The sequence below is a fragment of the Perca fluviatilis genome, chromosome 2, assembly GCF_010015445.1.
Source record: "Perca fluviatilis chromosome 2, GENO_Pfluv_1.0, whole genome shotgun sequence".
Lineage (NCBI taxonomy): Eukaryota > Metazoa > Chordata > Actinopteri > Perciformes > Percidae > Perca > Perca fluviatilis.
The window spans coordinates 33,729,621-33,753,561 of NC_053113.1; the positions used below are offsets into that span (position 1 = coordinate 33,729,621).

At 39.0% G+C, this 23,941-nt stretch overlaps 1 long non-coding RNA gene and 1 pseudogene across 2 annotated transcripts in view; one reads left to right on the forward strand and one right to left on the reverse strand.

Annotated features, from left to right (window-relative positions):
* LOC120545901 overlaps nt 1-7,089 on the forward strand; it is a 52,775-nt gene extending 45,686 nt beyond the window's left edge. Inside the window, exons 3-4 of one of the 2 annotated variants that reach the window (XR_005636754.1) lie at nt 6,091-6,295; nt 7,001-7,089. This is a non-coding gene — a long non-coding RNA (uncharacterized LOC120545901). Of the gene's footprint in view, nt 1-6,090; nt 6,296-6,821 lie in introns of both variants that reach the window. The other variant, XR_005636753.1, reaches the window with a different exon arrangement.
* A 3,426-nt stretch (nt 7,090-10,515) lies between these two features.
* LOC120545893 lies at nt 10,516-11,858 on the reverse strand (annotated as a pseudogene).
* Between the last annotated feature and the right edge of the window lie 12,083 nt (nt 11,859-23,941).

The window sequence follows — 23,941 nt, forward strand, 5'->3', positions numbered from 1 at the left end:
TGGACCTGATCAAAAGTTATTAAAAGAATTTTGTTACATTAAAGCGCATTTAAACTAAACTAATTGTCCTAGCTAGCTACCACACACATATCATATCATATCTCGGCCAAATTAAATGTTATCAGCAAATAACTTGATACCATTGTTCAACATCCCATGACGATGCTCTGTACCAAATTTGACGAAGATCGGCCCTTAGGGGGCGCCATAATCAACGTTTATGTGTTTTGGCCAATAATTTAATGCATTTAAATGGGAAATTTGCATATGCAACATTTCTGCCATAGTAAATGCTATCAACACGAAACTTGTGATGCTTGTTTGGCATTGCGCTCTGAGGCTCTGTACCAAATTTGGTAAAGATCCGCCATTAGGGGGCGCTATAGTCAACGTAGACCAGTTTGGGCCTTTTTACCCCTTCTGAGGTCAAGAGCGTCGTACGCCAAACGGCACTTCTGATTCATAACTTAATAACTTTATAATTATAACTAGTAGAAACATACAGTCTTTTGGAGTGTTGTGGTTGTAGGATATTTCCGTTGGGATTGTTTAGATTTCTGTTCCCTGTTTGTATATTTCTATTTCTCTTTCCTGTTTTGTATATTTCCTGTATGTTTCTGTTTTCCTGTTTTTGATCATTCTGAGGATTTTTTTTTTTTTATTGATTTTTTTATTCATTTATTGAGAGCATTTGCAGTTACAAACAACACAAAGATACACATACATACCACTACAAAATAAATACATTGCCACTCATATCCAAGGGAGTCTGCAAAGTCCAGCAAGGCCGATCAACAAGCAGTCCATAGCATCATTACAGTTAGGAGAGTTCCAATCATAGCTATAGAACATTATCATTCAGTCATGTGATGTCACAAGTGTTGAGCATATATGCACAGTCTTCAGAGCTTAAGTTCTAATTGTTTTATTTTTAGTCCGGCACACTACGGAAAAGCATAACTTCCCCACAGCAGTATCAGATAAATCCATATTGTGAGTCAGTGGCCATGGGTTAATGCCTCCCAGCAGCATTCTGATTCCAGAGGGAATTGCATCAAAGACAATTGCATACTCCTTGACCGAAACAGGAATTTGAAATTTCCGCAAAAATTCTGAATAACTGTATAGTCTGCCATTCGTGTCATAGAGTTGGCCAACAATAAAATATTATTCCTGAACCCGTTTTCAAAAAATACAGATTTGTTTTTGAAGAGAATGTCGTTATTATGCCAAATGTAATACCGATGAGGTGAGAAGTTATGTTTAAATAAGAGAGACCAAGCCAAAAGCATGTGTTTACGAAAATTGGACAGTTTGATTGGGAGTTTGCCAATACTATAATTGCATAATAACAGAAAATTCAGGCCACCGATTTCAGAGAAAATATAGTTAGGAATAAAATTCCATAGCAATGTTGGATTATTAAAGAATTGTCTGAGCCAGTTGATTTTGAAGGCGTTGCTTAAAGTTGTGAAGTCCAAATAATTTAAGCCCCCATACTGATTTGTGTTCATTATTACAGACTTTTTGACAAAGTGAGTTTTGTTTTTCCACACAAAATTAAACAACATATTGTCAATTATTTTCGATACCCCACAATCAACATCCAAAGAGGCCACCAAATAAGCAAGTCTGGAAATTCCCTCTGCTTTTGTCAGTAACACTCTTCTTCTCAAGGATAAGTCTCTTTGTAGCCAAGAATTTAGTTTCTTTTTAGTTTTTTCAATGATAAGGCTAAAATTTATTAGACTTCTTGTATTGTGGTCTTTAGTTGTTATTGTTCCCAGGTATGTAACCTGATCCTTCACAGGGATATCACATATAGTTGAAACATCACATTCTTTAACTGCCATTAGTTCACATTTTCTTAAGTTTAATTTGAGACCTGACGCTTGTGAAAATACTCTGATCAGCTCTATTGCAGGGGGAATCTGGGAGGCATTTCTCAGGAAGATGGTTGTGTCATCAGCCAGTTGACTAAGGATGATGATGATGATGAAGACTAAGACAATTTTGTAATCATTATTTAAGAGAGTGATAGGATGCCAATTCTCTAGACAGTTTCTGTCCTTGCCTGGTTTCGGGATCAATGTGATAACACCCTGCGTCATAGTTGTTGGAAGAGCTTCTTTCTCTAAGCTCTCTGAGAAAACCTTTACCAGAAAGGGAGTTAGTAATTCATCAAACATTTTGTATAATTCAGCAGTTATACCATCACACCCTGGGCTCTTGTTGTTTTTGAGATTTTTAATCGCCTTCAAAACCTCCTCTTGGGCAATGCTATCATCACAATAGTCTCTGTCTTCTGGGGATATAAGTCTACAGTGGCTGATAGAGTCCAAAAATGACTTAGTTGTTACCTCGCAGTAATTAGATGTGTATAGATTGTTATAGAAATTATAGCAATGGATGGCTAACTCTCTTGGATCTTTAATAATTTTCCCCTCCACTTTAATTTGATCTACAGTAGCCAATACATTTTTACTCTTTTCAAGTCTAAAGAAGTAGGCTGAGTTTTGCTCACCCTCCTCCATCCATCGTTTCCTTGACCTTATATAGGCTCCCTTAGCTTTTGATTTAATGCTTTAGATGTCATCAAATTTATTTTGTAATTTCGTATATTCACATCTTTCCTCATTAGATAAAGACTCTTGTTTTGAAAGAAACGCTAGCTTCTTAATAACCTCGTCTTCAGCTGCTCGTCTGTTCTTGGCCAGATCACCACCAAACCTCCTGAGAAACTTTCCCAACTCATATTTTAGGAGCTCCCAGTTTGTCCCATAAGCTTTCTGAGAGTTTGCTTTATTCCAAAAGTTTTCAATCAAGTCTTTGACTCTTTGTTTGACCTGATCATGTTCAAGGAGGGAACTATTAAGTTTCCAAAATGAGGCTTTTGGGCCAGAGGACTGATCCGAGGACAGAGTTATTGAGAGGTAAATCGCTTTGTGATAGGTCAGTGGAGTGTTACTGATATTGACTGAAATGTTGTTCCTCGTTAAACATCTGGAAAGTAACCAGTAGTCGATTCTGGATTGTCTTTGGGAACTGTTCCCTCCAAACATCAACCAGGTCAAATTTATCCATGAGACAATTTAACACAGAGTTAGGAGACCCTGACCTCCTTGGTGGCCATCTGTCTAAAATATTATTCATCGCTATATTACAGTTTTTTTTATTGCTAAACTACAGTGGGCACAACTGGAGTCACATGTGCAAAACGCTAACTACAGTCTGCACAGCAGCAGTTCATGTGGACCAAACTCTAGTTTGTTTTTCATTGCTTGAACACAGTTTTCAAAACTCTACACACTTATCCCATGGCTTTAACCACAACGTGCACAACACTGTAGATTTACAGTGTTGTTTCTGATAAACCCCGCTCTGTGGGGATGAGCTTTGTCACCTTGGAGGATAGAGTTTGGTCCCAGACTGTGGAGATATGGGATGGCCACTGGTTGCAGAATAAGGCACCTGATTGTCAGCACCTGGGGATACCAGAAGCTCAAAACAAGAGTCAGTAGCAACAGCAAAGAAAAGCTGTTTGGCATTGTCAGAGACGATTTGGCAAATTTTTCATGGGCGCAACCCACATACTGAGCTCTGCTGCTCATCCCACAAATGCATGTTCCTTACAAATGGGGCACCATTTGAAAGGGAACTAAACAGGCTCCATTTGTCTTTATGGTCCTACAACCTTTTTAACATTCAAGTGACCTCACTGCAGCACAAATATTCCAGACCAGTTTTTCCTGAAAAGAAATGATGTTCATAGATTGACTATGGACAACAGGGTTGATGTTTTACAAGCTTTTATAGAAAATAAAACCATACGGAGCAGAGGTTGTCAAAAATCCTTTAGGGCTCTGGCATATTTGCAACGGAAATGTACCGCAGACCTTGCGGCTCACACCTCTCGATATTTCCTGACGTTTGCCTCCCCACCTTTACGCTTTGGGTACGCTTTCTCGTGCTCCCCGGGTCGTCGGGGGCGACTGGCGTCGTGGGCAACTGGCGCCGGGAGGCTTGGACCCCGTCATAACTGCTTGCAGTTCTAGTTCACTTTGCTTTGGATCACTGGAGCACAAAACACAAAACTATACTACAGTGTTGACTTTCATTTTCAATCTATGGTATTAAGCGCCTTTCCTATGGTTGCATAACACATCTTGATCATGTTGGTTCTAATAGGGAGCCTACAGTATATTTTGGCAACAAAGCTTACACTGTTGGTCAGCCTTAGCAAAGCACATGATCTACTGCTGAGAGACATGTGAGACAAAGTCAGGGTAGTGATATTTATATTTACCTTACCCTGCAGAGACCGTGAGCTAGGTATAATAAAATGGGGATATCTTTAAAATCCCCAGTCTGGGACTGACAGTGGTTTATTTGGTTATATCAATGGGATCAAGAGTACTCTTTCTGCATTTCTGTGTTTGGATTTGTTCTAGTGAAGGCCAACAGTGGGGCAATGACACAAGTCTTATTTTTAATACTGACTTTGGATAGCTTATGTTAAAGTTTTAAAGTAACCTTTGGTATATGATTTATAAAGCATGTGTGATCATCTGTGAATCATTAAATAAGATAAAACCTGGCCATGCTCCAGATTACACAAAACAAATGTCTGTCCAATATCAACCACCGAAAACTCCAGGCAGTGCTCTCCTGTGTCTTCCATCAATTCAAGTCAGTAGGATCTCGGTGGTTCAGACAGGGAGTATAGTTTACATGAGACATTAGGTTGATTAGAGGACACAGATGTAAAACATTACTATTTACTTTTGATTTTACGTTTAATTTTAAATACAAATGACACTTATCTTTGTTTTTTGTAAATACTTTGTTATATGTTAATAATGTTTGCCTCCTCTTGTCTTTTCTCACTTTGTTCATAACAGAGTTCAGCACATTTTTAATTTCAGGAAGAGGGAAGAGAAGATGCTTTCCGTTGATAAGATATCCGATACTCCCCTTAATATTTTTTTAATTTTGTACTATGAAAGTGTTTTTAATTTTATATAATAAGAGTGCCCTCTGGTGGCAGACCACATAGACAAAATATCAGCATCGTCACAGCAAGTGCTGCAATAAGGTTATTGTTTTTTTATATCACACATGACCATTCCTCCTTACTAATGGTTGTCTTTATGTGGCCAGCCTTCTGGAGGTTTCTCTGGTTTGAACAATTCACAGTGAATGACCAGTGGTGCACAGCTGTTTTTATTTTGTATGCATCTGAACCTTTTATTTCTATAAAAAATATGTGGTAACACTTTACTTGAAGGTACATAACAGTGAAATGACACTTGTCATGACACTATCATGACACATGAACCCTAACCCTAACCCTTCCCCTAACCATAACTTGTCATGACAAAAACCAAATGACACTTACTAAAAGAAGCGTTATGCCATAAACGTTTATGACTTGTTTATAATGTTTTTGACACGTTCATGACAGTATCATGTCACTCTTATGTAGATACCTTCAAGTAAAGTGTAACCAAATATGTTACAGAAAGAAAGTGAAAATACTCTACTTTTGTAGAATTATAGGTCAAATATGACGACTTACTGAATGCACATTTACAGCATTTGGCAGTTGAAAATGATTAAGAGTGACTGATAGTAAAGCAGTATTTAGTAAATGATGGAAGTAAAGGAGAAAAACACAAGCAGCTCAGGATTTGAACCTCCCAGTCACCAAACAATGTTTTTCTCTTCTATTTTTTATAGACTTCATATAACCTTTATGAATTGCTAGCCCTGCACAGGGAGTCTGGATGCTGGCCAATATCATCTCCTCTAATGCCCACTAGTGCCACATTTCTTCATATCTTTTTTTTAGGTCCAAACTCAAAACGTATCTGTTCCGTCTGGCCTTTTATACGTAGCAGTGGTGTGACAATTTCATTCTTTTGTTTCTGTGTAACCTTTTCTGATTTTACTGTTTTCTATGTTCATTTTTTCTATTGTATGATATGTGTTTCTGATGTTAAGCACTTTGGATACCTGCTGGTTTTTGTAAAATGCTATATAAATAAATTTTGATTGATTTTTTTTGATTGATTGATATCTCTATTTCAGACAAAGGGCGTGACTTCAGCAGGTGGAAGGAGTAGCATGTAGCTGCAGTTCCAGAGGCTGCCCTTTCAGGACTCTATTTTCAGGACCACAATTCTCGGACCCTAACTATAAGGCGGGTCTTGCCAAGGAAGTGAGTGGGTAATAATAGTAATGTGACAGGACTGCATTTCCACCAAAAATGGAAGAAGAGCACATCAAGCCCTGTGTGAGTAACATTACTGATTGTGAATAACGTTATTTTTATTTTTTTAACGCTAAAGTAAAGTAACGTTCGCTGTCTGGCAGAAGTGTGAACGTTAATAGTCTTAAAGTCTTAATGTTAGAATCATTGTTACTTTATGATAGCTTGTTAACTGTTAGCCTAAAGTATTTGTTTAATAAAACCTAACGTTTTAGCTATATTTGCTAAGCCCAACTATGTGTATCATATTACTTGTTAACTTAATGACTATAATAATTAATTATAGCCAGCACATTAAACTTCAAAAGATGATAAAAGCCTGTCCTTAGGGTTGGTCTTCACTGTCTTCAGTGTATGTGAAATGTTTAACGTTAATTGTTAATTAACAGGTATTTCACAGGTTTTTTACATAATGTCATGAAATCTTTATCAACTATTTACTAACATTACTTAATACCTTAATTAGGAAGAAGTAATGAATGCATCTTTTTTAAGTGTTACTTGGTTTTATTAACCAAGCAGTGATTATGTTGTTCACTTACTATTTCAGTGAAGTGGAGGAGACGATTGGAAAAACAAAAGAGAAAAGAAGGAAGATCACTAAATTACTGTTACCTACTTCACAATTTGGGTTTTAATATTGAAGAGGAAAAGTCAAATGTTAATCAAATGTAATTTCTATTGTTTTCTTGCATCTCTCTCATCTCTCTCTGTCTCTCTTTCTCGCAGGGATCGTTGATAAAACTTTCATTCTCCTGTTTGTCTGTATATCATGTGGAAATGCCAAAATTAAACTTTTTGTCTTTGTTGGAAATTGGGTTGTGAAATGTGTTTAATACATTATTGTTTTCAATTAAAATTGATTTTAAAAAGTATATCTTTATTTTACCTGTTAATGAGCCAAGTCTGCTAATTAGGCTACACAAATTGCCCAACATGCAACTTACTTACCAACCAAGTTGAATTGCAAGACAAGTAGTATCTGGGTGTACAAACCTTTTTAAACTTAATATTTGGACAGAAATTACCTTTTTGGTGGAATGAACCTTTTAAACAGTTGTGGTCATCCAATTCGGTAGGTGGTGTATTGAAAAACTAGGCTCCTAGAAATGCAGTCCTGAAAATGCAGCCTCCGGGACGGTGCTTTAGTTAAAAAAAGAAAAGCTGGGGTCCTGGAAATGTGGTCGTAGAAATCCGGTCCTGAAAATGCAGGAACATAGTATTGGGTGGAAGGGCCATAGACCCAGGCAATTGTAATGACATTTCGAACATGTTAAGAGGCTAAAAGCACGTTTAAAATGTGCCCTGTTTCAGTCTCCTGGGTGCAAACTGTAGCAGAAGGATAATAAGATGTAGGCAACAACAATTGTTTTCGTTTCTCTCGCTTCTGACAGCACTCCAAATTTACCAACAACAGAGCTACGTGTTGAAATCAACCGGAATTCTCCTTTAAGAATTAAGGTTACAAGCTGTGACCAGTTCAACCAAAGGGATTTTGTTGTTGAAGAAGTAAATAAGCCAGTGAGTTAGAAGAAAAGACAAAAAGACCAGAGGAACACCTGAAAATCTTTGGTAACACTTTACTTTTCTACATAAGAGTGACATGACACTGTAATGAATACATGACACGCACATGACACTGTCATGACACAGTCATGACACATGAACCCTAACCCTAACGTGTCATGACAAAACCAAATGACACTTACTAAAAAAGAGTTATGTCATAAACGTTTATGACTTGTTTATAATGTTTTATGACACGTTCATGACAGTGTCATGTCACTCTTATGTAGAAAACTTAAAGTAAAGTGTAACCAAATCTTTATGTAGGTAGCAGAAATGTTTTTGTTGCTTACTAATGTCATAAGCCCTCAGACCTGTCTTGCGACCCCTTGTAGGGGTCCCAACAGTGAGGTTGGAAACCACTGCACTAAACTACCTCCCAAGTGTACCATCTAATTTAAAATTTGAATGCAGTTACTGAAAAACATAGCAATCTCCTACCACCTGGATGTGTATGTGTTCATGGATTTGTGAGATGGGTATAAAAGTATCCCATAAAAGAGCCCATACAACTATGCAAATTACCATCTTGGGAATTATATAACAATTGGAAATAGCATTTATTGCCGCACATTTAATTTATTAGCCCTGACGGACATCTTGTGGTACAAATGTAATCCAGCAGAGAGCAGTATTAGCCCAAAGCTCTGATACCGGGCTAAACTCCACAAGTGTCCTGCTTTATGTTTGTGGGAAATGACATTGATAAAATTATGTAGCAACAACAACATAAATAAAACTCCTTACAGTTAGATTACACAAACTAAAATAATGTATGAAAGTTAAGATACAATCTGATGGATTAATGGAGGACAATGCATGAGAGCAAGTCCTAATTGTTAAATTAGTATGCACTGTTAAATGGAAATGGAGTCAGAAAAAAAGGAGAACCAGAATGAGGCAGAAAAGAAATAGATGACAGAGCTTGTGATGAACTGATGAACTAGTTAGTCGTGGGTGGAGCTGTGCCAATCAGTATGTCACAGTGGGCTCATCACTACTGGTATTGGCACTCATTAAAAGTGTAAAAGTAACAGGTATTCAGTCAGCCAACTACATGGAATGGATTATTATGTGAATGACAAAAATATACGTAATTGATATTTGGTATAGGTATCTTGTCTCCCTGCAAACATCACTCAGGAGCGATTGGGAAGTGACAATAATGGGGTGATGATGTGATAAATGTCTTCTAACTGCATGTTGCTGTTATATTGTATGCATCATAAACCATTAGGACTCTCCTTATTTTTACTTTTTGGTATTGCTTGTACTGTAATGGAATTGAAATTCAGCTGTTTTTATTTGAAGTCTATCTAAAGTATGACTGACTTATGGTGCTGATGAAAAGCCCAGGAATCCAAATAGTAAGATGTGGCTTCTGATAAGCATTGCATTCAAATTTTACTTTTTTGTCAAAAAAACACAAAACACCCTGATCAACCTTTTATTTAAAAGACAATGCATATTTAAAGATGAAAAAAGAATAGATTTCAATGCATCTCTCAATATATTTTTTATTTTCTCACAAGTAATTAACCTCCCAATCGGAAATAGAAGTAGCAGCTATTAATTATTAGTTGAGTTAAGTTATATTTTATTACATTTAAAAGTAATATGTACAAACATCGCAAAAATAGTAGTACAAATGACAAAACATCCACCTCCAGTTTCATCTGACTAAATAGTTATGCTTTTTCAACAAATACAGGTACGAATACGAACATTAACCTTTCTGCACATACGGTACATACTGCACATACATACTTGTGCTTAAACAGTGCATTAATATAAAAATAGGCTCTGGCTTTTAGCTGAATTTTTATGTTATAATTGTTTATAAATCTTTAAGTTTATAAGTTATTTTATGTTACTTGCACTGTTACTAAAATGAAAGTTAACTTTGCATCAGTACCACTTTATGGATATCCAGACATGTCTTCTATCACATATAATCAGGCTTGGGGAGAATAGACTAAATGGGAAAGTAACTCTATTTTGTTAAAGTTACAAACAAAAAAGACACAATCATATTACCGATACATTTAGTAAAAATGGGGCTTATTAGCAGGATTACATCTTAAGATAAAGAACGATATACTACTATGCACATGCGCACACATTAGAACACTTCACAAGTCTCACACAACACCATTCTGTTCTTGAGTGAAACCAGAGCTACAGCTTCATTATCACTGCCTTTAATGTTAGTAGTAAAATAGGCTTTTACTGGGTGAAAATGTCAGCATTAGTTTGCATTTAAAGCAGAAAAGTGGAACAACATCACAGTACAGTGCAAGTTATGCCCATATGTACATATTTACTTATATAATACTACTAATATTGTGATACTTATTTGGATGTGATGTAATATATGTGAAAATGGTCACTACAGCAAATTATTCTGACACCACATGAATGCAGCACAAATGCCCCGTGATTCGGATCCGCTCTGAAATTAAATAGGTTCTTCTTTGGCTTCCTTGCTACACCCTTCCACCAAGTTTCATGAAGTCGTGCCAGTAGTTTATACATAATCCTGCTGACACACAAACAAACCAACAAACAACGGACAAGCCGAACCGAAACCATAACCTCCATGGGTGGAGGTAATTAAAACAGCAGAAATAAAGTAAAGCATAAAACCTTAACGAAATACATGTACAGATCGAGCTGGTTCATGTGTTTGGCTGCACTATGTTGATGTGTGTCTCATAAGGATATGTGTAAACTGTTTTCAGTCTTGCCCTCTTTGCTGCTCTTTCATTCTGCCCAGCTTTCTGAGCTTGGCAAATAGGAGCTCTCTGAACTTGTCACCCATGAGGAAGTAGAAGACAGGGTTGATGACACTGTGCAAGAAGGCCAACGGTCTGGTCAGGATGTACAGGCCCTGTATGTACATCTTTGTACACAGCCCTGCCCAGGCCTCATTAGATGCTATTCTGACATTTCTCAGCACATGGTATGGAGTGTAGAGAACCAGAAAAATGACTGCAGCCATTACAACAACCCTCAAAGGCCGCTTGTATGATGTTGTCCTGTTCTGGACAGCCCTTTCCTGGACACGGAGCAGATGTGCAATTTGGTAGGAGAAACCACAAAGTCCAAGCAGAGGGAGAAGGTAACCAATCAGGGTTAGTCCCAGGCTGTAGCCCAATGTATTGATGTTTCCTTCCAGGCTGGCAAAATCCCTGCAGCGGCTCCAGTTTCCGATCTGGAGGTCGTGGATCATCAGTGATATCATTGGAGCAACTTCCACATTGACAGCTAGCCAGCTCAGCCCTGTTAAGATGAAGGCTGATTGTGGCCTCAGCAGGTAGTGGTTCCGTGTTGGATATCTTATGAGCAGGAAGCGGTCCATGCTTAACAAAACCATAAACAGGATGGAAGAGTAAAGATTTACGTGCAGTACATAGCGGTTGATAATGCAAGCATATGGACTGGTTTCTGATTGTTTGTTCGCATAGGGAATGCGCGCGGCGGCGCGGCAGGCAGAGGAAAATTAGGTCGGAGACTGCCAGGCTGAAGAGGTAAATGTTGCAGCTCTGCCACTGCTGCAAACAAAATATGTAACCAAGTACAACCACAAAGTTGCCAGGAAAACCAATGCAGAACTCAATGCCATAAGATGGTGACAGGTAGTACCTCTCGAGCACTTCAGTGATGTTTGTACAAGGTTGCAGCTGAAGAGAAGAGGGGATGGGAGGACAGAACAGAACAGAAGAGGATGAAATAGAGAAGGAAGAATAGAGGAATAGAGAGGAGAAAGGAAGGGAAGTACGAGGGAAAGGAAACAAACTTGAGTAAACAGATTCAATATGAAGAATTTTTAGGTTCAGAGGCTAACACATTCAGCACAACATCAATATTGTATGTGTTAGTATAAGACTTACCATGCTGTAGTTGCTGGTAGCCTGGGTATAGAGTGCGGCCATGAGCAGGTGCAGCCACGACAGTATCTGTACACTGGAAACAGTAAACACTGTGCTCTGGTGGTTCTGGTGCCTCTTATATGACATGGCTGAGAAAACACACACTTTGAGTGTCATTTGCATATAAGATGATACAAACTGAAGAAAACTTCCTAGCAGACTTGATAGGTTACCAATTAAGTAATTAGTAAAAACTGCCCACCCACGCTTTGCCTGGTTACCTGGCACTCCAGCTGAGTATTAAAGTGGATCTGATTGGCTGGCGTCGGTGTTAAATGTCTGATGAACATTTTTTACTTTGCAACCAAATTTAACCTGTGATCTGCTGTTCCTACAGTTATTTCAAACTTTTGCATTTACAATAGAGAAAAAAGATCATGGTATTCATGTATTCTCTAGAAGAAGAGTGTTCCACCTAGACAATTTTATGTTTCAGATTTGTATTTAATTATGTATTTCATCCAATTACAATGCAAGGAATCATGCATCATTACAAGTTTGTGGGATTTAAATTCAGATGAGCAAGGGTTCTAACAGCACTGGCATAGTAACACATAGAAACATATTTTATATTTATCTGGGTCCATCCATGTGTTTACTGTCAGTGAAACAGCATTGCGTTCAGTGATTGTGGCATTGCAAGAGTGCAACACATAAATCAACCAGCAGATAAGTCAATATTTATCGTTTTTAAACAGAATGAGCTGGTGCAGGATGGAGCTGTCTGGCTGCTAACTGATTTCTTCACAAAGCCTTCTCTCCTTACAGTTTTCCAACAACACCATCTAAAATGTTGGTCCAAATAAGTTAAGCTGCAAGTCTTATTTTGCTCTGAGGAAAATGTTGAGTTTTAAAGCAACCAATAGAGCCTCCATCTATACACTTAGACACACACTATCTTTGTTTTTACTTCACGGAGGACAGACTTTGATGTAAACTCTTTTATATTGCTTTACAGAATAGGTTTACAGTTTACAGTATGTGCTATATGTGTACAAACAGCAATTAGCAGGTAAAATGTGAAATGGAATGATGATTAAGAGAATTATCGATCCCTTTCCAAACTTTATTCTATAGTTGTACTTACAATCTCCCAAGAGCGCAATATGATCTTTTGGTCTCCAAATATTAACATTGTGACTACAACAAAAACTATAGTCTTTTATCTGCATTAAATGATATTTGGGCAGCACGTTATTCTTTAGCATTGAAAAGATCAGTGATATTCAAATGCATGGAGTGAAATGTGCAGCAAAAATGAAACTAAGCCCAGGTCTAAAAATAAAAGTATGATAAACTGTTTGCTCTACAAACACTTACTAGATATTCCAGTATTTTGTCTGCTATAGGTAAGAGAAAGTGTATTTGGACAATGTGCTGACAAATATGAAGTGGTAATTCATGCACAGTTCTTTCTTTGTAAGCACTTGAACTAACATTTGTCTATGAAGGTATGAGTCAGGGCTAGGTTTAATTAATCGTATGGGTTCCTAGACCTTTACTGGCTTATTAGAGGAATCTGTTAATGTGACAATGACGATTGAGGATGTAGCTTTCTTAACTAATCTCAACAACTAATCTTTAATCAGTGTGGAAGTGTATATCTGTTGATGTAGTCCAAACCTGATCCTCTTCTTGACTGTCTGACATACAATTGGTGTCTTTAATTCTAATCCTTTTAAAGTGAACATGGTGTTTTGACATGCTAATTATAAACATTTGAGAAATGATCAAATGCTCTCTACACATGAGAAAAGTCACGAGTATCACAAGCAAAAAAATGCATTACAATCTTCCTGGCCAGTGGCCAGAGTGTCCAAATTGAGACACATCTGTAGAAATCCGATGGAATCACATTTCAAACTACTACAAAACACAAAACTATACTACAGTGATGACTTTCATTTTCAATCTGTGGTATCAAAGCGCCTTTCTTGTGGTTCCATAACACATCTTGATCATGTTGGTTCTAATAGGGAGCCTACAGTATATTTTGGTAACAAAGCTTATACTGTTGGTCAGCCTTAGCAAAGCACATGATCTACTGCTGAGAGACATGTGAGACAAAGTCAGGGTAGTGATATTTATTTTTTACCTTACCCTGCAGAGACAGTAAGCTATGTATAATAGAATGGGCATGTCTTCAAATAAGTCAGTCTGGGACTGACAGTGGTTTGTTTGGTTATATTATTCTGGGATCAAGAGTAATCTTTCTGCATTCCTGTGTTTAAGTAGTGTTTGGATTTGTTCTAGTGAAGGCCAACAGTGGGGCAACAACAAGTCTTATTTTTAATACTGACTTTGGATAGCTTATGTTAAACACATGACCATTCCTCATTACTAATGGTTGTCTTTATGTGGCCAGCCTTCTGGAGGTTTCTCTGGTTTGAACAATTCACAGTGAATGATCTGTGGACTATGTGTTTGTCTTTAAAAGTAAAAGTACACAACTGTTTATATAAAAACACAAGGAGCTCAGGATTTGAACATCCCAGTCACCAAACAATGTTTTTCTCTTCTATTTTTTATAGACTTCATATAACCTTTATACATTTCTAGCCCTGCAGAGGGAGTCTGGATGCTGGCCAATATCATCCCCTCTAACCTAGTGCCACATTTCTTCATATATCTATTTCAGACAAAGGGTGTGACTTCAGCACGTGGAAGGGCCATTGTGTGTGTGTGTGTGTGTGTGTGTGTGTGTGTGTGTGTGTGTGTGTGTGTGTGCAGATGCAACCAGTGATAACAAACCAGACATGATGAGAAGATAGATTCCTGAGGCTGAACAAAAACACCACCTTTTCACCACCTCACAATTCAGTTATCAGGGCCTCATCATGCAGCACATGTGTTGGTTTGAGCCATTCTTAAGAATTAGTTACAAGCTACAACTACAACACTGTACACATAACCAGTGTGACCTCATCACCATCATCCCCATTTTGATATGTCTACCACTTTTGACCAGTTCAACCAAAGGGATTTTGTTGTTGTGTTTTACTTTAAAAAAAATTCAGAGCACTAAAGAAGTCAATTGGTCAGTAAGTCGACTGGAGGAACACATGAAAACCTTTGTCTAGCAGAAATTGTTTTATTGCTTTTCTCCCCTTGTATTGGTCCCAACAGTGAGGTTGGAAACCACTGTACTAAACTACCTCCAAAGTGTACCATTGAATTTAAATGTGAATGCAGTTACTGAAAAACATAGTAATCTCCTACCACCTGGATGTGTATGTGTTCATGGAGTTGTGAGACGGTTATAAAAGTAGCCCATAAAAGAGCCCATACAACTACAATCCTCATACAAGTGAGACCCACCAGAGAAGGAAATTGATGGGCATTTATTGCCGCACATTTAATGTATTAGCCCTGACAGACATCTTGTGATACAAATGTAATCCAGCAGAGAGCAGTATTAGCCCAAAGCTCTGATACAGGGCTAAACTCCACAAGTGTCCTGCTTTATGTTTGTGGGAAATGACATTGATGAAATGATGTAGCAACAACAACATGAAACAATCTGATAGATTAATGGGGGACAATGCATGAGTCCTAATCCTAAATCCTTATTGTTAAATTATTATGCACTGTTAAGGAGACAGAATGAGCACCAGTGAGGCAGAAAATAAATAGATGACAGAGCTTGTGATGAACTGATGAACTAGTTAGTCGAGGAGGAGCTGTGCCAATCAATATGTCACAGTGCCCTCATCACTTGTGTATGTGTGTGTGTGTGTGTGTGTGTGTGTGTGTGTGTGTGTGTGTGTGTGTGTGTGTGTGTGTGTGTGAAATGAAGCAATGAAAAGGTGATGGACTGTATCTGCTAGTTTCACTTGTGCTCATTACTCCCTCTCCTCCTTAGATAGGCAATTTATTCCAAATGCACCCTGATCACGTGCACACACACACACACACACACACCTTTAACCAAGTATTTCCCCTAAAATGTAACAATTAACGTGGTTTATTTAACAGGGAGTTGCATTTAATCACGAAACGGAAGGAGTCCCCACAATGTGAGTGTGTAACGGATGTATGTCCCCACAACATCAGAAATACACACACACACACACACACACACACACACACATACACACACACAAACACAGAGAGAAAGAGTCTATCTTTCTCTCTGTGTGTGTGTGTGTGTGTGTTAAATAATTTGGCCTGAAAATTATTTTAACTAGACTGTCATGTTAACACGTGAGTGAGTGTGTGTCTCATGCTGACAGTGAGTGTTCCCATTAGCCCCTGTAGTTTAAAGTGTCCCAGTTCTGGAAGGTGACACACTTGCAGCTTTATCACTAAAACTCTGCACTAATTATCAAAGTGGTTCACATTTGACAGTGAGTTAATTGGATCAAAGCGGATGTAGAGCGTGGTCTTATGAGTGTTTTAGTGTGCATCACATGAGATGGGGGCAGAGAAAGTGGGACTGCAAATTTAAACTGCATAGTGTTAATGTTGTGGATTTACATCCAGAAGTTGTAAGTTCAGCATAAAGTCCTCAAGCTCAGTGCATTTGTCTGAGCCAATCTTTTTGTTGCAGAGTGAGTAAGACAGTGAGTGAGATGACAGTACTTTCTGTCATCAGTGTATGCCTATCTTCTAAGTGGATTTTTCATTTATTTCACGCCTTCCTGTTTAACAGAAGTTAAGTACCCTGCTTATTAAACAGTTAATAGTATGAAAGATGTGAACCATTATTCACATAAATCAGGGGTCCCCAAACTACGGCCCGACCCCACATTTGGACCGGCCCTTTGAACCATGCCAGAGACATATTTTGAAAATTAAAAAAATCATATCGAGGATTTCTCTCTTGTGGTCGCCAAAACAGTCACCTCTCTCTTCTGTTCTGTGACTGAGAAGCAGCCCCTCCCCTCTCTGCTCTCTCCTCATGTGCAGCAGCACTGCCCAGGCGCGGGTGAGGTGTAGGTACGACTACGAGGGACAGCGGGAAGCGACGGGAGCTAGCTGCTGACCCATGCAAGCTCGCAAGGTCAAATGAGAGCAGACGCTGGCCCAAACCCAAAGTGAGCCCTGAGGACTAAGGACTAAAGACTCACAGACTTAATTTAAGTGCGTGAGGCCACATGGGCTCAGATAGGTATAAATGGGATCGGGACAGCACTTCACGAGATCTCATGTTACCTTGGCGACGCTTAATAACAAAGATGTTGGTGACACTTGCCGGTTTGGGAATTTTCATTTTAAGTTTGTTGCTTTCCACATGGCCAAGGCACAGGAGACAGCTGCCTGATTCCAAATTTTTTCAAACTCTTGTTTTACAAGCTGGACAACAGGTTGGTCTGTGTTCTGTGGTCTTGTGTCGTGCTGTTGTTTACCTTTGTAATTTCCGGATTTCCCCATGGTCTCCGCGGTAAACGTCACAACGCCTTGAACTGTGGGTAATTCCCTTTGGTGAAGTCTGCATCGATGCAGACTCACGGAAAGAGCTCAGTAAGTGTGTACTCAATCCCTCACGCCCTTTGAAATTCGACATTGGGACAACCCTAAGCCCTTACGAATTTCATGAGAACGCGCACCAAAGTCCGTGAGTCTGTGAGTCTGGACTTTGGGATTGGGCCAAAGTGTCGAAGCTAAAAAGTGGACTATTAGCTCAGCAGAATATGTTTGTATGCCAAACCCAATTGAACCAGTCCTCCATTCGAGCTAGCTTTCAAGTAGCCAAACTGATTGCAACCAGCGGTAGGCCATTCAGTGATGGTGAGTTCGTCAAGAAATGTATGAATGCTGTTGCGGAGGAGGTGTACCCCGATAAGAAAGATGTCTTACAAGTACAATCACCAGACAAATTGAAGAAATGGGGGATAATGTGTATGCCCAGCTGCAGGAGAAAGCGAAAGAATTTGAATTTTTTGCATTAGCACTAGATGAGAGCAATGACGTGCAGGACACAGCACAGCTCCTAAGTTTTCTTCGCGGAGTTAACTCGAACTTTGAAGTGTCAGAGGAGCTGGCAGCCCTGAAAAGTTTCAAAGGTACTACAACAGGGGAATATATTTTTGGTAAAGTGTGCCAAACGATGGAAGAGTTGGATCTAGACTGGTCTAAGCTGGCCAGCATCACGACTGACAGGCCTCCAAGTACGTATGCTTGGCGCGTCGGGGGAGCTAACAGGACGCATGAATAGAGAAATGGAGGAAAGAGGTCTTACCCCTCTGTTACAAGTCCACTGTCTGATTCACCAGCAAGCACTGTGCTGCAAAGTTCTGAAGTGGGAATCTCTCATGAAGGTGTCATGTATAAACTCCATCAGAGCAAACAGATTTAAACACAAGCAGTTCCAAGCATTTCTCTCCGAACTAGAATCTGCGCACGGAGATGTGCTTTACCACACAGATGTCCGATGGTTAAGCTGGGGCAGAGTTTTGAGGCGTTTTTACAAGCTGCTACCCGAAATCAATGCCTTTTTTCTGACAAAGCAGAGCAAATCTCTCCCAGAACTGAGAATGGAAATGGGACCTCGCCTTTTTAACAGACATGACAGAAATGTTGAACGGCCTCAAAGTGCAGTTCCAAGGCAAGGGGAAACTAGTATGTGACATGTACGTATGCCCACATAAAAGCATTTGAGGTGAAACTAGCACTGCTTGTGGGACAAGTGCAAAAACAAGACTTCACCCATATCCCTACTACCCAAAGCCTCTCAGCTGAGAAACCAGTGGCCCCATTCCCAGCTAAAAAGCCGGTGGAAGCGCTGGAAATGCTTAAGGCGGAGTTTGGTGTGCGATTCCGTGAGCTACATGTCCACGCTACAGAAATCCACCTTTTCCAGAACCACTTTGCTGTCGACATTGACGAAGCCCTGCCTTCTTGTCAGTTTGAGTTGGCTGAGTTACAGAACTGTGATGTTTTGAAAGAGGCATTTAAACCCAACAGTCTCATTGAATTCTATGCTGCCCTCCCTAACGAGACATACCCAAACATCAAAAGGCATGCAATGAAGATGTCCACACTTTTTGGCAGCATGTATATCTGTGAGCAAACCTTTTCACGCATGAAACTGATGAAAACTCCCATGAGATCAAGACTCACTGATGAACATTTGCATCAGTCTTTTTGAGACTGGCTGTGACAGGAATGGAACCTGACATTGGACATCTCACCAGCCAGAAGCAAGCCCACAGTTCACACTGAATGTATGTATGTTTTGATTTCAATAGCAATAAATATGAAAAAAATGTCATTATGATAGTGATAATGCTCTTTTAATAAGTCTATATATCTCTTGAAAAGTAATGTTCATTTGTCTGTACAGTGCATAACAAAATAATAAACTAATGTTAATCTAGCATTAGGACGCATAATAAATACATTTAAAATCATAATAGAATCTCCACAATAACACTGGTCGTCACTCCGGCCCAATTTGTTGTTACAGACCGACCTGGCCCCCTATTAGAAAAAGGGAAAATGATGTGGCCCTCACAGAAAAAAGTTTGGGGACCCCTGTCATAAATTATCAAACTTTTATGGAAAATCAGCGGATATAATTATGTTTTTTCATAGCCAATGAAACTTTATTTTGTAACGTTTGGTGAGTTTCGGCACTTTTCAGTTCGAATTTGCCACGTTAGACCAGACTTTGCGGACGACCCGCATGTTCTCACGTCTGCTCAAAAGTTTGTGTGGCAGCCGCACATTCTCACGTCATGTTCATTTTTACGCATCACACTGTGTGTGTGAAAACCAGCGCAATGTTTATACATGAGGCCCCTGGACAATCGGGACCAAAACCAGTACTACCCTGAGAGCATTTCACTTGAATGTGTGTGAGGTAATTGTAAATAATGTCCCAGATGGCCCCATCATAATCTATGGTCTTTATGCACATAGTAAATTTGGGGGTGGGAGTGGTACACTTCGAGTACGGTCACCAAGTATTGTGTGTTGTGTTTGTATTGATTTTTTTTTTTTATTTGAGCATGGCATACAAAATAAGTTAACCCTTGTGTTGTCTTCCAGTCGACCATGCAACTTTTTGTGTCGGTCGTATATCGTAACACTTTTGTCACCTGATGTTCTTGAAGCTTTGCCCATTTTTTGGGGGGGCATTTTAGGCCTTTATTTATATAGGACAGCTGAAGAAATGAAAGGGGAGAGAGAGGGGGAATTACATGCAGCAAAGGGCCGCAGGTCGGAGTCGAACCTGTCGAGGAGTAAACCTCTATATATGGGTGCCTGCTCTACCAGGTGAGCTACCCAGGCGCCCTTGTCTGTTGTTTTTGAAGCTTTCCCCGATGTTCTTGAAGCTTTCCCTGATGTTTTTGAAGATTTGACCGATGTTCTTGAAGATTTCACCGATGTTCATGAAGCTTTTTCCGATGTTCTTGTCACTTTTTTCAATTATTTTCAATATCAATTATCAATAATTATCAAAACACCTAAATTCAAAGAAAGTAGTGAACTGATCATTTATTTAACTTGTGAAGAGCATTATAAGTAACCATCCATGTTATTTATTTTTGCCAATTTGGCTAAATGTCCCTTGATTTCTTTTTGTCCCATGATTTTTTTCTCATTTTAATGCTCTTATCAACATGGAGAAGTGGATCGGCTTGCTTTGTGCTTTTGTCGCCTGGCTTTGACGAGGGAGCGGAGAATTCGCATCAGCTTGGCCATCAAGTGGTATTTCAGACTGGACGTGCTGCGATGATAGCTCAGGTCACAACGACAAAACACACACATCACTTTGGTCTTGTCAATGGAACCATTTGGCAACTTTTTAAAAGTAAACTTTCCATTCAGAATCTTATTGGCATCCATTTCGGCGTCTCGCGCTCGCCATCCACTCAAAATGTAACTTTAGCCTACTACTCTTTGGCCGGCACGCAAGCCCAAACAAGTGTGTGCTGCCTGTTGTTTCCGGTCTAGCTAGATGCGGTGTGGTGTTGTAGTTTTTCTAACGTTACTAGTTGTTGCAACAGCATGTGAAAAAAGAATACAAAGTTTGCTAGGCCAAAAAGAACGTTAATCTCACGATAAAAAAATTGACGCCGTTAAAATGGGTTTGCACTAATGCCGTTAATAATGCGTTTCACTGACAGCACTAAAAAAAAAAAATTTGGCTTAGTTTTCGAAATGAGAGTGTTGCGACCATTTACCATGTGCTCACTGTCACATGTTTTATCTTTGAGATTACAATTCTGAATTGAGCTCGTATTCTCACTGTCAAATCTTTTGCCCCTACAGCCTTTAACCTTAAATACAGTGATTGCAGCTTGAGGCTATTATTAATTTAGTTTTAGGTTGAGAAATCACAGACAATTTGGGGAAATAGAGGAGAAACAAGAAGAAATATGTATTTGTGATAATCAAGTCAAATATCAGTACATAAAACCCAGTGGCAAAAGTGGACTTCTTTTGCTAATCTAGTGGGTATACAATCACTCAGAGGAGCAAATTGTTATGTATATATATATATATATATATATATATATATATATATATATATAATATCTATTATACAATATACGTATCTGCTAAAAAAAACTGCTGGTCATAATCTAGGCCTACTTTTATGGTACATAAAGTATTGGAGTAGCTACAAAAAAATGTAATAAAACAAAAGACCTGATTGAATGTTTGGGATGTGCACCATATGGAGAGGTGTGCATGAGTGTATATGTGTTTGCGTGTGTGGTGTGTTTTGTTTGCACTGAAGCGTAACACACCTTGGAAACACAAAAACTTGTTATTGTGTATTAGGGAGGTGGTGTCATGGCTTCATCCTAAACCTGCCAATTTACCTTTTACCCAGGGGGTTGTGGGGGAACAAGGGGCCAGCTGGGCAAGCAAAGACAAGCAAGTGTTTCCAACAGGACTGATGACATCTGGGCCTGAGGCTATGAAACAGGAGCTCGCCAGGTGTTGTGTTGGAAATTAATTAATTTAGACTTTTAATGGAAGGTGAGCTCACCTCTTTCACAACAAGCCACTCACATTTTTGGGCAAGACAACAGCAAAGTTGAATTTGTTTTGTTTTCTTTTGCAACATTGTTGATTGTTCGAGATAAACAATGAATCAAATCAAAATTCATGTACCAGCTTCGCTTAGTTTGACCAATCTGGCATGTCAAAACCTAATAACCCAATCTAACACTATTCTCAGTTCAATCACAAGGTGATTATTGAAATCACAAATGTTTTCCTCAGTGAGAAATAAAAACACTCCAGAGTTTCTTCAGATGGTGAACTTACCATGTAGACTTAAAACACACTTATCTAATTTAATTGTAAGCCAATTAAACAATGTATCTAAGTAGAATGTTTAGTGTGTGTCAAAAAGTAAAAGCTTATATCCATAAAATGAATTATATAAATTGCAATTAATTGGCTTAGCAAGGTTTAACATTATAATTTGTAAATGTCGATTATACCTACGTTATATATTTTTTAAGTTGTGTACTTCCATTATCCCAAATGTTTCCAACAATTGTTAAACCTAGATAGATCTGTAATTTTAATTATGACATAGTGTGTCATTTGGTCGCCTGTCAATAGCTTCACATAACCTTTGATCCGTCTTGTTGCTCTAACTTCCGGCAAAACATAGGAAACCCCAGATTATACTTTTGAGAGTAATTGTAAATCATACAATATCGATCCAATTTATTACATTGTGCTATGTTGACAAGTGTCTAATGCTATTGCTTGGTGACAAAACTATAGGCCTACAGTAATGTTATAAGGGTACAAGAATGTTCAACACCCTCAAAATGTATTTTCAGTATTATTGTTTTGACCTCAGATAACAGCACTGGGCTAGTCTGAATCAACGGAAGTACATTTCCAGGATAAAGCCTGACTTTAGATGTCCCTCACCTTCCGCTCTCTGTGTGTTGCCGTTCTCAAAATCCCTTCACTTTGGGAAACAGCATGAAACTTTGAGCTTGAAAGCTACATGCTGAAAATGGCAAGTTTTGAAGTTTTCGTGCAAAAAGGCAGACCTGCTATGGACTAAGTACACACGGCAACACACTGGACTGAACAAATTACATTTAACCATGTATCCAGCTAATTTAAATAGCTCACGTTACTGTATTGTGTGAACACTTATATTAATTTAATATTCTAAGTGGGGTTTTCTTTTGCGAGGTGCACATGTCCCACCAAAGCAAGTTCCTTCCTGAAACTATTTAGCAGATCCACCGTGGCTTCGTCTGGAGCTTAGCGCTGCCCAACACGAAAGTGATTGGTTCAAAGAAATGCAAACAATCCAGAGCGTTTTTTTACCTATCCTAGAGCGCATGATGGATGTATCCAGAGTAAGGTCTGGCAATGCGAGACTAGCACTAAGCTAACCCACAGTTAAATTTGCTACAGTTGTACTGGTAGTCGACTAATCTAATGCTAAGTAAGCTAGCATCTGCCTCATTTCCTGCTGCTAAGAAACTTTGTCAGGATGAGAGCGGAAAGCACCCCCAGGGCAATGACCATAGCTAGCCCCCAGCCAGTGACTACAGCAACCCTAACCCAGCCAGCACAAACCCTAGTGCCACCCCGGTGCTATCGACGCTAACAGCAATAACGGCCACCCACGAAGAAAGTCTCCCATATGCAGAGGTGTCAAGTAACAAAGTACAAATACTTTGTTAACTTACTTAAGTAGAAATATTGGGTATCTATACTTTATAGAGTAATTATTTTACAGCATACTTTTTACTTCTACGCCTTACATTTTCATGCAATTATCTGTACTTTCTACTCCTTACATTTTAAAAATAGCCTTGTTACTCCTATTTCAGTTTGGCTTGTTTTCATTCCGGTTTGTCATCGTTAAAACACACACACACACACACACACACACACACACACACACACACACACACACACACACACACAGACACACACACACACAAAAAACCTATCCAGATACATCGCGCCATAACGGATAGAGTGAATTTGATTGTGGTTGGATGAGAAGTATAAACATATACCGGTGACTTAACGACCATTATCTACCGGACCGAATAGCAACGCGGATTTCGGTGCCTTATTAGGTGCCACTTAAATGACTGCGCTTCTCTTTGATGCTCCGAAAACGGACGTTAGAGGGAACTGAAACATCGCCAAACTAGCTAAACGGTGTAAAAGTGTGTCTGTATTTCACTGTAGAGGATTCTAACACCAGACTGTAGCTGCC